The sequence below is a fragment of the Aphelocoma coerulescens genome, chromosome 3 (genome assembly GCF_041296385.1).
Source record: "Aphelocoma coerulescens isolate FSJ_1873_10779 chromosome 3, UR_Acoe_1.0, whole genome shotgun sequence".
Lineage (NCBI taxonomy): Eukaryota > Metazoa > Chordata > Aves > Passeriformes > Corvidae > Aphelocoma > Aphelocoma coerulescens.
The window spans coordinates 65,276,843-65,289,721 of NC_091016.1; positions in this window are offsets into that span (position 1 = coordinate 65,276,843).

The following is a 12,879-nucleotide window of genomic DNA, read 5'->3' on the forward strand; positions in this document are numbered from 1 at the left end:
AGAGGTTTTACAATTAGTTTACTGTTAAATGTGCTTATCATCATATATAAGTGCCATTTCATTTTTTGGTGTTATATTTAGACTATTGGATTTTCTGCTAGCTGAAATGCTCTTGATCTCTGTAAATAAACTGTTGGTTTTATTCATGCACCACTAGTGAAAGTTCCTTCAAAGTGTGTTAAACTGACCATGACTTGAAAATACCAATCCCTGATGGTCTGAAACTGATCTCTCCAGAGACTAAAACCCATTTTGCTAAATTGTTTTTGCAGAAATGACTGACTCCTATAAAGTCCTTTGCTTTTGCATAATATTGATAAGACATGAATTAATACAAAGGACTCCTGCTACCTAGATAGAAAAATGTTATCTCTATTTTTCAGATGGAAAAACAGAAAAGGTGAAGAGGCTTCCTAAGGCTGTGGGGTAAGGTAAGGATAGAGCTGGTACTTCAACTCGTCAGTGTCTAGCTTCTAGTCTAGAATTATAGATGTCAAATATCCTACATAGTTAATGCATAGTTAATAGTAAGGATAAGAGAAGATACATTTTGCACACAGAGAAATAATAAAATAAATACAAAATTTTATCCTAATCAGTTACTGCGTCTGACATTTTGAGCAGATATTCAAAGGGTGGGAGAAGAAGCAGAAGGGTAATTTTCATCTTCCTGAAAATAAAACAGACTTTTTTCACTGACTGCAGGCTTAGTTTCATTACAGAGTCCAGCTTTGAAGGAAATTTTCTTCCTGACTTCTTCTCATTCATATTTGAAGATTTTCATTTCTGTAGTTCTGAAGCATGAACTTACAAGTTATTAAGTATCAGGCTAACAACCATGGAGAATAAGGTTCATTTTTATATCTAGACTAGACACTGTGCAGCTTTTTCAAAGGGAGGTTTTGCCTAGTCTGTGGTAGTTAATGAGAAACTCATTTATTGCACCAGAGTCTGTTAAGAAGAAAAAATAAAGTGCTGAAAGTCTAAATTGCATTGACCTACACAGGGAACCCAGGCACCTACAGTCTGAGTGGATTTATGGCCTTTGATAACATTGACAACAGCTTTCTCCTAATTTTTAACATGTGGGATGTTCTTCCTGAATATAGGTATAATCATTCACAAGCTTACTGTTCATCCCGTATTAGAGTACTAAATATTGACTAAACCCATTTATTTTGTCTTTTTCCAAGCCACAGAATATGTATACATTCACATCCTATACTTAAAGACACTTCCTCCTCCTGATGAGAATTACTATTTTTTTCTTGAAGCACTATTTTCAACAGCTAGAAATAACAATTCAGTCACCCTTCATAGATGTTAATGAAAACAGAATTTAGCATGAGCAGAATTTCTTTTGTTTTAAGCAAATGCTGTTTCATGGAGCACATGGTGTTCTCCATAGGCTATTCCCCACGGTTTTTGCAGGATATTATAAAACACACTGAAAGTGATTAATGCTAATAAAAAGAGCTACAAAATTATCAGCATGCAATCACTGAATATCTCTGTTAAACCTGACGTGGTCTTGGCACAACATTTCTGTTTGGGTCACTGACACTGGAAGGCTTTTGCACACTGTGAATATTTAGTTAATGCTATCTAGGTCAGTTCAAAGCAATATTTCATCTTTGATTAAGATATAATTGTGAAAGATTCATATCAAGGCCAGTTAGAATCTTTTCAGTACACAGTACAAAACATGTTCTAATAACATTAGCATTTAATCTATTTCATTAGAGGCAGGAAACTCAGAATTAATTATTCTACTTAACAGGGTAAAGGACCTTAAGATCAGAGAATACAGCAAAATTCAGAATCATACTTTGTATCAATAGCAAATGTCAGGCTATGTTTGTTGCATATCTTTTGGGGTTTTAGTACTTCAATTCCAAATTATTTTGGTATTATAGGTGGTGGATATTGGTATTATATAATATATAATAATGTTTGGTATTATTGTAGGTGGATAATTATTCTTCTCTATCATTGAATTCAGTTCCTAAGAAAAGCAGTCAAGAAACAATCAAAATAAAAAAGGAATAATAAAAGAAAACTGCATGATAATGTTAATGGAAATAGTGGTGATAATAATACTAATAATGGTTGTACCAACATGATAAAGAATTAATTTTTTATGTATTGTCGCATTTAACTGGTGTGCAAAACTGTTGAATTATTGTATTAATATTACTGCATCTTCCCCAATTCTAGAATTCTATGTTATATAAGTAAACAATCCTGTCACCTAAAATAGAGATGTGTTGGGTTAGCTTTTTCATCCATTGCTACTGCAATGACTTTGAAGAAGCACAGCAGCTTATTCAACATCTCATAACCTCCAAGACTGATTTACTTTAATAATTTTAATAAAAAATTAAAATAATTATTTTAATAATAGTTGGTACTTTTGGACTAGATTTCCTTTTTGATTTAAAAGTAGGTTTACTGATTTCATGGTTTGATTTTACACGTATTTCTTAAAATCTTCCTGTGTTTCCTTTCATTGTTGCTCTTTATTTTCAAGGTGACACTGAATTTTTTTAGAGATGAAAACTATTACAGACTTTCAAAAATGTTTTCTGCTGGCATAATGCCAACAAACACAGAGTCTCACCGGGGATCCATCAAATATCTTCAAATAACCTGAAAAATTACAAATGTTAGAATGGTTTGCTTTTGGTCATGCAGCTGAATTGCTTGGGGTTTATTCACTATTTAAAAAGAATAAAATACATCTAGTAGGCACAGGCTAGCATTTCCTGTGACTATGCTGTAAGCTGTGCTATACAGATAAGCCCTAGGAAGGACTGAAAAATAATTTCAATCCAAATAGATTCTGCTGTATGCACTGCATTGTCACACTCTGAATGTCAACACAATTGGTACTACCTTATCAGTAATTAACTTATACACTGTCCATCCTTGCTATCTGCTCTCATCTCTGTTTTTCATTTTCTAGGAATTCATTAGTCTCATTTTAGTGGCAAAGGAACCATTCCTTGGCAAATTCAGCTAAGTAAATCTTCCTTTCTTAAGATAAAATTTGAAAGTGCCTCAGAACAATTTACCTTTGTAGTAGTCCCACAGAATAAACATCATCACATCATCTTCATGATCATGAGACTTTGACTAGACAGTAATCCTTAATCCTCTCTAGGTATTCAGAGGATGTCTGCTGAACTAAAGGTTTTTCTGTAGCGTGTGGATTTTGTAGCATACTAAGGATGTGCATTTATTCTTCAATCATCATGATCCAGCAATTATAGGCTAAGTTAGAGCTCTCTCATGATTTTAGCTTGTCCTGTGATTAAGAGGTCTGTTATGTAAACACGGACTGTTCATCCTGGTTTAATGCTACAGAAACTACATTCATTAGAAGCAGAAGTCTGTAGTAAATCAGAAATGAAACAGAAGATATAATTTCCTTGAACCTTAGGTTCTTAGGCCCAGAATTAAGCATCTGTCAAAGGATTTGGAATAGGAAAGGGGACATTTTCTGCTTGAAGCACTACAGAATTGATGACAAGCAACTTGTATTCCTTCCTACAAAATGGAAGGTAGAAACTACTTGGACCACATTTATCTTGCCACAGGGGTGTTTCCCCACTTATGCAGAAGCAGTCAGTTGGACAGAAAAATGTGCACTGATATTTTGTGCTTTCAACTGAATCTTCTCTGAAGAAATGGAATGGTAAAGGCCGGAATAGAGAAAATGCAGATTGGGGTAAGTCAAGCTGGGGAAGGTAACCTCAAGCCAGTTTTAATTAAAGACCTTGAGATCAGTTATGCCAGGTTTCCAATTTATTTATTAAATGGATTTGCCTCCAAACCAATAACTTTCACAATATTCTTGTATCCAGGTGAAGCATTCAGTGCAAAAATTAGACAAAGATGGTTCTCAAGAAGACCAAACAAAAAAAATTAGCAGAGTCCACATCTTTCTAGACCTAAGTTATATTCTATTGTCTAGGTAAGTGAAAGCTGTGATGTGGAAATACACTTTCTCTCCTTTGTTACTTTCCAGACTATTTACTGTGAACAGCCAGTGCCAAAAGTATAATTAGCCTTACTTGGAAAGTGGATGCTACAATGGCAGCTGTCCATGTGTACAATCAAAATGCTTTTTAGAGGAAAATAAAAGACAGATAAAATAATCCAAAAGTGTTTTAGGAAAATAATAGAATTCTTATATATTATACACCACCAGTAAACTCGAAGAATAGAAAATGTGGGTTTAGGACTTTGAGGAACTGTTTATACTCTTAAGTATATAAATATCAAACACCGTTATCTCATTGAAATTAAGATTTCTATTCTTTCAGAGTTTCTAAGATCTACTTCAATGGAGATCTCAGATGGATAGGCAATTCAGTTCTGTTAATGTATTTCTCTTTGTATTTATCATGTGGTTCTAACTATTTTGTTGTCTAAGGAATTTTTTAAACCCTCAAATTATGTGACATAGTGTGTAGTATAAACAAGATGGACCTCTTTGCAATATTTGATACAGATTCATCAAAAACCAGTTCAAACTAAAAAAACCAAAACAGCCTGTAGATTTTCATTATTAGAACACCAAATTGCACAGACTCACATCACTTACTTCTAGGAGGTTTTGTTTTGTCTCCCTTCCCTGTCCCAAATGTGACACAATTAATATAATTTGATCCATATTAAACATGTTTGCAGGACAAGGAGTGGTTATCTAGACAAGTTAAAGCTATGAGTTAACTAAAGTGTTCATAGAATGATTCAAAACTGATGTGCAAAAATGGGTACAGTCTATATATTGGGCTGAAGTGGTGCAAGATATGGTTTTAAGTAGTTCTAAGAGGTAAAAATGTATGACATTTGCTCATTTGACATTCAGTACAAATGACACAGTTTGGCAGTGCATTAAAGCAGATTTTGGGACTCCTTCTGCCATATCAAATATGACAGTCAAAACAGCTGGTGCTGGTTCAAAGTCACTCAAGGGCCAGCAGATCAGTTCATATGATCAAGCTTTTTGAAATGTCAAGTAACATCTGCCCACAAAAATGAATCTTCATCTGATCAGGTTTCATTTGTCTTTCTACTACCATATAAAATCATCAAAAATTTTGGTTTGCATGCTTTAATATGCACCAGTGCAGTCACATGTCCACAACTGGTTTGGATCTCATTGGCTCTATGGTATCTGTGACTATCCAGGTGCCATTTTATAGTTGTGGAACACGAGGGTTTGATGATTTAGAAAATTAACTCACTGCAATCAAGAAGACTAAAAACGATGCTAGCTTTTCAATATTGTTTCCTGATTTCATAGTCAGTCCTTTTGGTGTGTTACTTCTTCGTTCTTGTACGACTCCATTGCTTGTCCTGACTCGTATAAATCCTGTACACTAAAATGCAACACCAGTTCAAGGTCTGAAAAAAGGCATTCTCTTAAGTTATATCCCATCATCATGAACTTGAATTTTGTCCAAAAGGTCATATAATCAATGTGTAATGAATAACCAGTGTTGTTTGACCAAGATTTGTATTTATAGAAAAAAAATTAAAGCGGTAGAATGAAGTAAAAGATCCTGCACCTCTTGTTGGTCTTGTAATTATAAATGCCCAACTAAGCGTTATTACAGACTTATCACTTGTCCTTGAACCTATAGGATAGACAAAAAATTGAACCATTCTAATCTATTCTTTCACTTCAACCACATATTTGAACTGGTGGAGAGAGAAAAAATTGTATTTCAGATTGGAAACTCAGTAGTTGTGGAAATGGTTAACAGATACCTTGAAACCTGGAAGGTTCAGGGGCGTGACATCTTTTGGGTTCAGTGATGGACAGATTAATGTGGCTGCTCTCCTAATCCACATTCCTCTCTCTCAGACTAATCCTGGTAAATCTACCAGAGGAAATATTTTAGCATACACCTTTAATAATGATAGAAATATGCACATCTGAATGTTTAAACAGTGGATCTTCACAAAGCAAATTGCACAATGTGCCATAGTTGCCCTTCATTTAAGGGGGTCATTTCACTCTGTAGCCAATATACCAACTGTTCTACCAAAAATTGATATGCACTAAATTAACACTGAAGTACCATGGTAACCACTATGCTCTGTCTGCTGTTTCCCTGGTCGCAGAGTCTAACAGTTCTACAAATACTATTTTCTTCTTGTATATTTTTGCCCTTTCCAGATGAATTAATTTCATATGTGTTTTTTCTTCTGGAGAGACAATATTTTCTTGCTTGAGTATAAGATTATAAAGGCAGCAAAAATATTATTGGTTTACTGTGTGCTGTGTTTATACTAAGTCCGCTTCAGAGCCACTTTATTAATTTTAATTGTCCCCTTCAATATGGACCTTAGTTACTTTAAAAACCTTAAAAGAAAGAAAAAACCCTCAATTTTTAGTGATAGTCTATCTTGTATCAGCAATCTAATATGCTGGTAGCCTGTTTTAACGAGAAATTTCAGGAGAAAAAGAGGAGTTGAAGTTTCCCGACACATAACAAGTTGTACTTTTTGAGTTTTCTGTGCCAGAATAACATTGGTATAAAAAATAAAACACCAAGGAAACAAACTTGATGTAAGTTCTTCTTTGTCAAATAATTAAGTTCATGTAAGAATATAATTTTTAGTTTATTATTCTAGTTAACTTCAACCTGTCTTGAAAGAGCAAAGGTTCACAATATATATATCAGAGTATATATTCCATTAAATGCTTCCATTTAAATCTAAGAAATAACTTTCCTGCTGTGTGGGTGGTGAAACACGATAGGTTACCAGGAGAGGTTGTGGAGTCTCAGACCTTGGAGATATTAAAAATCTGCCTGGACACAGATTTTGTGCAACCTCCTGTACGTGACTGTGCTTTGTGCAGGGGGACTGGATTAGGTGATCCCCTGGAGGGCCTTCTCCCCTCAGCTACTCTGTGATTCTCTGAACTGCAAGTTCTTTGCAAACGTTCTGATTCCTGTCACCAGAGGAAAAAAGAATATCCTGAGGGGCACCTTTCTGGGCAGTCTTGGTGTTGACCAAGTCGGAGGGAATTATTGCTCAAAAGTATCTACCTATACAAAGGGTGAAAAGTTAGACAAAAAAGGATGTAAAAAAATCCCTAAAAAGTAAGATTTAGATTAACTCTCAATCTTTACTGCATGTCTTTTCCTATTAGCTCTTCTATTTTTTTCCTTTTCCTGGGAAACAGTGCTTTTGTCATTTAGACAGGCTTAATGAAAGAAATCCACAGACAAGGCTACAGAGACAGAAAAGAGATGACAAAATAGATTGCTTAAGTGGAATAAAAGTAAACAACCTCTGTTTCCTAAGTTCTTGGGTTTTTTCTACTTATCTCTTTTTTTCAGGCTTTGTATAGCACAAATCCCACTCTGAATTCTGTCTAAGTCATAGTAGAAGGGCAGAGATAAGAAATCATGGGGGTAGCCAGAGTTGAAGGGTGCCTCTAAATAACAGGATGTGCTACTTTCAGGAATAGTAAGCTTGTGCTATTCAAACTTAGTATACTGTAACACAAAATGTTTTGGAGGTTTGCTGAGAAGACAGAGGCCCACCTCTCTAACTTTACAGCTAATACAGAGCAGAAAGAGAAATGTGCTATGAAGCATAAAGCCAAGAAATGCAGAAGAAGATACAGAGAAAGTCCATACATTTTTACCTGATCAGATGAGAACATTATGCTAGCGAAAAATCAGTCTTGTATTAGAAATTGAACCTTGATCTCCGGTGGCCACATTGTTTATTCTGCTCTTTCCAATCAGATCTTGCCATCGCCCCGATGATACAGGTGAAAAAAAAATTAGCTAAATGTTACCTGCACACAGAATCACAGAATTACTCATTTTGGAAAAGATCTCTGAGACTGAGTTAAAAATTTGACTGAACACCACCATGTCAACTAGACCATGCCACTAAGCACCACATCCAGTCTTCCCTTAAACATCTCCAGGGATGGTGACTCTACCACCTCCCCAGGCAGCCATTCCAATCACCCCTTCTGTGAAGAATTTTTTTCTAAGGTCGAACCCAAATCTGTCCTGGCACAGGTTAAGACTGTCCTCTTGTCCTGTCACTGGTTGACTGAATACAATGTGGAAGAAGAGAACAGAAATTACAATTTCAGTTAAAGCACCATGAAGAGTAAGGGAACAGGGGAGCAAGAGATGGAAAACAAGTGCAATACTGCATCTGTTCTGTAATAGACAGAGAGACATTCTTCTTCAAGGTTGTGTTGGGCCTATTATAGTATCAGAAAGTTTTCCTTCTACTGAAAATAAAACCAAGTAAGAAACTTTTAATCACTACCTTCAACCTACATCAATTTAAATCATACCTCAAAAAGTACTTAAGGCAAACAAAACAATTCAGGTGAAAAGTTTCTTATTTAATCATGGGCATTTGAATAGCAAATAGCTTGTAATTACCTTGGTAGATGCTGAATCAGCTTAGCAACAAATGCTGCAATATTAACTATTCTCACTCAACCTTTTTCTAAATCAGACAGAGGGACACAAGGACAACACTGATAATACCAAGCGTTACAAATGCAGCATAATAACACTACAAGTATTTATTCTTATTTTTTTCTGAGGTGCTTCTCTTTAACACACACACACATCATTTCCATGCCCATTGCAGGTTGCTAAGTGAAATGTTCTCTGCTGAGTTAACAGCACTTTTCTGAAGGCAAAAGGTACTTTGTCCTCTGCCCACAACTTAATCTGTCTAACAAAACTGTTCTGCCTCATTTTCACCAGTGTAGATTTTCAGAAATGTCACCACCAAACAGCTAGTTAATAAAGTAAATATTAATTCCATAAATTTTTCCTTATAATTCAGCGGGCAAATCCATGGTTCTGTGAAGACCGTTGACAAACCATTCCTTTTCCAAGCTCTCAGACACAGTCCTAAAGACTGCTTGATTGTTTCTATTGAACTTCCACTTCAGTTAGTGCAAGGCTTTTCTGAAACCTTCTTTTTAATGGTTAAAAATATTCTTGCCAGTTTGTTTCAGGACTTACTGGGGTTTTGTGTCTATGTTATCTCTCACTTCTTGTCTTCCTCCTTTGGTGCTTGCCCATCCAGAGTCACTCTTAGTACCCTTTTTGTCTGGTTACACGAGCCACATTACTTGTCTTCTTCATCCCCCGACCACTTTAGTAAATCTTATCTGCATCAGTTTCCATTCAAATTGTTTTATCTCAACATGGCTAAGTAGCATTGCAAAGAGTGTTTATGATTATATTTTCTCAACAACCGACACGACAGCAAATATTTTTCACTAGTTTTAGTGTGAGCAGTCATAAAGATGACCTGGTTAAAAAGAGAAAATTACTGAACAGAAGACAATGGCTCCTGGAAAATATTGTCAGGGAAATTGTCTGCCAAAGTAGGGGATATATGTCTGGGAAGTAGGTCTGTGAGCCAGAAATATCCTTAAAATGTGTCTGGTAACTTTGAAGTATAGATGAAGTATCAAGATTCCAGAGACATCCTGAGGTACCATGAATAAGCACAAACCCAAGAAACTCTAATGGCAGTTAATCATCTGGAAAAGTAGAAACAGCCTGGGAAAATAAAATCAGTCTGTAAGAACTGAAAACATAATTTAATCCTTTAATAGTTGGCTGTTAGAGACAAAAAATTTAAATTACCAACACGTGTTTACTGCTTGAAGTGGTGTTGTCCTACACTCTCTGATGTCTCTAGGCTATAAAAAGAACTGAATTTTTAACTAAAATAGAGGGGTTTTTCCTCTTAGAACTTTCTATGTCACACATACTTTTAGTTTTCTAATGCAGTTGAATTTCACATGAATTTTCTACCAGGTCTTGGACTCTCACTGAAAGTGCCCAGATGACTCTGGAGTCTGACATGGACCTTCTCTGAAGTGACACTCTGTTATCTCATTGTGTCCCCTTTGGTCCCACTTTGGTGTCAGTTTGATTTGTCCTTACACATCTGGGATGGTTGGATCAAACTTTGGGACTGATTTTTGCCCCCCTTTGGGATGGTTTCACTCCTGAAATCTGTCTAATTCACTTGATACCCCTACAATATATATTCATATAAGCATATCTCTTATACTGTTGTTATAAAATGCCAACACTGGTCTTTGTATTGTTGTTATAAGTTGCTTCTCTAATAAGTTTATTGCAACCTATAATACACCTACTTCGTTTCTGTAACTATATTGGTTGTTGTTCTAGGATTGGTTGTTGCTGTTATTGGTCACTGCCATGATATGAATTAATCATTAATTGCTGATCGTAATTTGTATTAGCTTGATATATTTATATGTATTTGCTTTATTGATCTAATGATCTAATGGTCTATTGATCTAATGATTCTAGTGATGATTTCTGTGGCTTTGTAATAATCTGCAATAAAGTAGAGAAATTTAGATGATAAAAGCTTCCAAGTCTTTTTGTATTATGAAATTCTATGAACCTGAGGTTGCAATCTCTACATACCCACAGTTTTGGATAACTTTTTAGGTCATAACAGCTATCTATATGACTATCCACATTGTATATCCATACATTGTGTATGACTTTTTCCTCTGTGTATTGTGTCTTTCTCTGCTCTTGGTAAAAAGAGGAAGAAATGTTTTGATAGAAACTTGCAAATCTACATGGTGAAGCTACATCCATGAAGTTCCTCTTTACACTCCAGATTTGAGTTTTGCAGCCTAAAACTTTGATTCAACTTATAATTGACAAGCTGTGCATTTCAGAGCCAGAGCTTGAGAAGTCTCTCTGTTCTATTCTGTTTGCTCTTGCAAACAGTAATTAAGAATAATTATGTGGAAAGATGTTGATTGAAAAATGTGTATTTGCAAACCTGAGTTTTGAATGGACCTATATTACGTCTAATATATAGCTTCTCCAATCCCTTTATTCTCCAAACCCACCTCAAAATTGCAGTGCATACTATTTTGTACAGTGTAACAAACCCCAGGGCAGCTGTAAGAAGGAAATGTTCTGTTCTCCTCTGCAGTCACATTCATCTTTAAGTAGATTTTTAATATGAGATTCAAAAATGAGGGCACTCATTGCATAGAGAAATTGGCTTGCATGTTGTAGGGATAAATTGATGCAACTATAAAGTTATAGTTTTCCATGTGGATTTTTTGTCTCACTTTAGTTACTCTGTTTCAGAAGTCACTTATTTAGAAATTTTTCTGTGCCAGAGGGACAAAATTACTTCTACAGCATATTTTTCTGTGTAGAAAATTACCTATGCTTTACCTTTTCAGTAACAATGAAAACTTTCAGTATGGACTTATGTAAGCATCTATTTCGCTGTCTTGCACAAAAAAAATTAGAAGGAACTTCCTATCTAAACCATAGCATATTTAAGAAAACATCTGCTGTGTAATGTTTATAAAGTTTATGTTTTGTTGCTACAGTAGGAATATCTCAGAAGATAAAATGACAGCAATTTCATGTTAAGATGAAATAGGAAATCCACATACAACTAAAAACTAAAGGATTTTGTCTACTCCCTTGATGTCACCTTTGAGATCTCAAGAAAGTAGTGATGGACAAAAGTGCAAATATTCAGAACTGATTTCATTGTAGCTTCTCTACACTTTTCTGCCCTTTAAGGAATTGAAAAATAAAAACAAAATTTTCATAAAACTTTTCTATTCTGTACAACAAATGCGAAATAACCATGAAGATTCTCTTTCCATTGTGAAATTAAACCCATTTCAAGAAGAAAATAATGAGTTTGGCTTTGCTGTAGGGGAATATCTTTTTAATATTTCCAGCTCAAACTTTCATTTCACAGATAAAAAAAAAAGTTTTGACCGTTTGAGGAAAGAGTTAAAACAAACTTATTATAACTGAACTGAAACATCTTACAAAGTATAACCCTACATATAATGAATATTGTAGATTTACGTATAATAAATGAAATTACTTCTGATTAAATATGTGACAGTACAGAAAAAAAACCCAAAACATTGGAAGGTTAATAGCAGTAGCATATTTATTCATGTCTGTATAACATTTCAACAAGCTATTGTTTGTTGCTCTAAGCTATCTCTTCAGTACCAATAGAAGTGGCTATAGAGTTCAGACCAGTGTTGTTAAAAATTTCAGTTGAAAATTAGCTTGTGATCAAACTTTTCAAACACACATCATTTAAATAACATATTCTTAAATCTGAAAAGTATTAAGCTAAAGACAGCATCTCTGTGAACCACTAAAAATTGTGCAAAACATTGCAAACTGTCTCATTTAGCAATTTTATTTTTAATCTACAAATGAGAAAATGTTACCCATTACTATTCTGCACTTGGTTCCCTTATTTTCAAAATATGTATATTGGCACAAATACAAAATAAGAATCTATTAATTATGTCATATATGACAAATGATTTTTGAAGATTATTAGAAGACCACATATATGGTAAGAAAGGTAAATTTTTACGCACTTTTTTCTGTCTTGAAACACAGCTTTGATATCTGACACAAAGAAATCTCTGCAGAGGCATGTGAACACTCAGGTCTGGACAAAGAAGATAATGTGTGGAGATCTTGAAATGCTAAACTACCCATGGTGAATACTACCTATCAGCAATAAAGAAGGATCAGTTAGAGAACACTGAAGCAATGGGCATGGAACCAAATATATCTATGTAGAAGCTGATCAATGTCACTAGAAGGTTGCTCTCTACATTTTTTTTTTCAAAAGGCCATGTAAACCAGAGAAAAGTCATGAAGACTGAGAAAAGACAAACATCAGATCCAGTTTCAAACAGAAATTTGGAATTAATTCTAATTTTTAAGGTGGCCTTGCCATGACTTTGGAGATTGGACTTTGTGATTCCCAGAGATTCCTTCTGACCTGAAG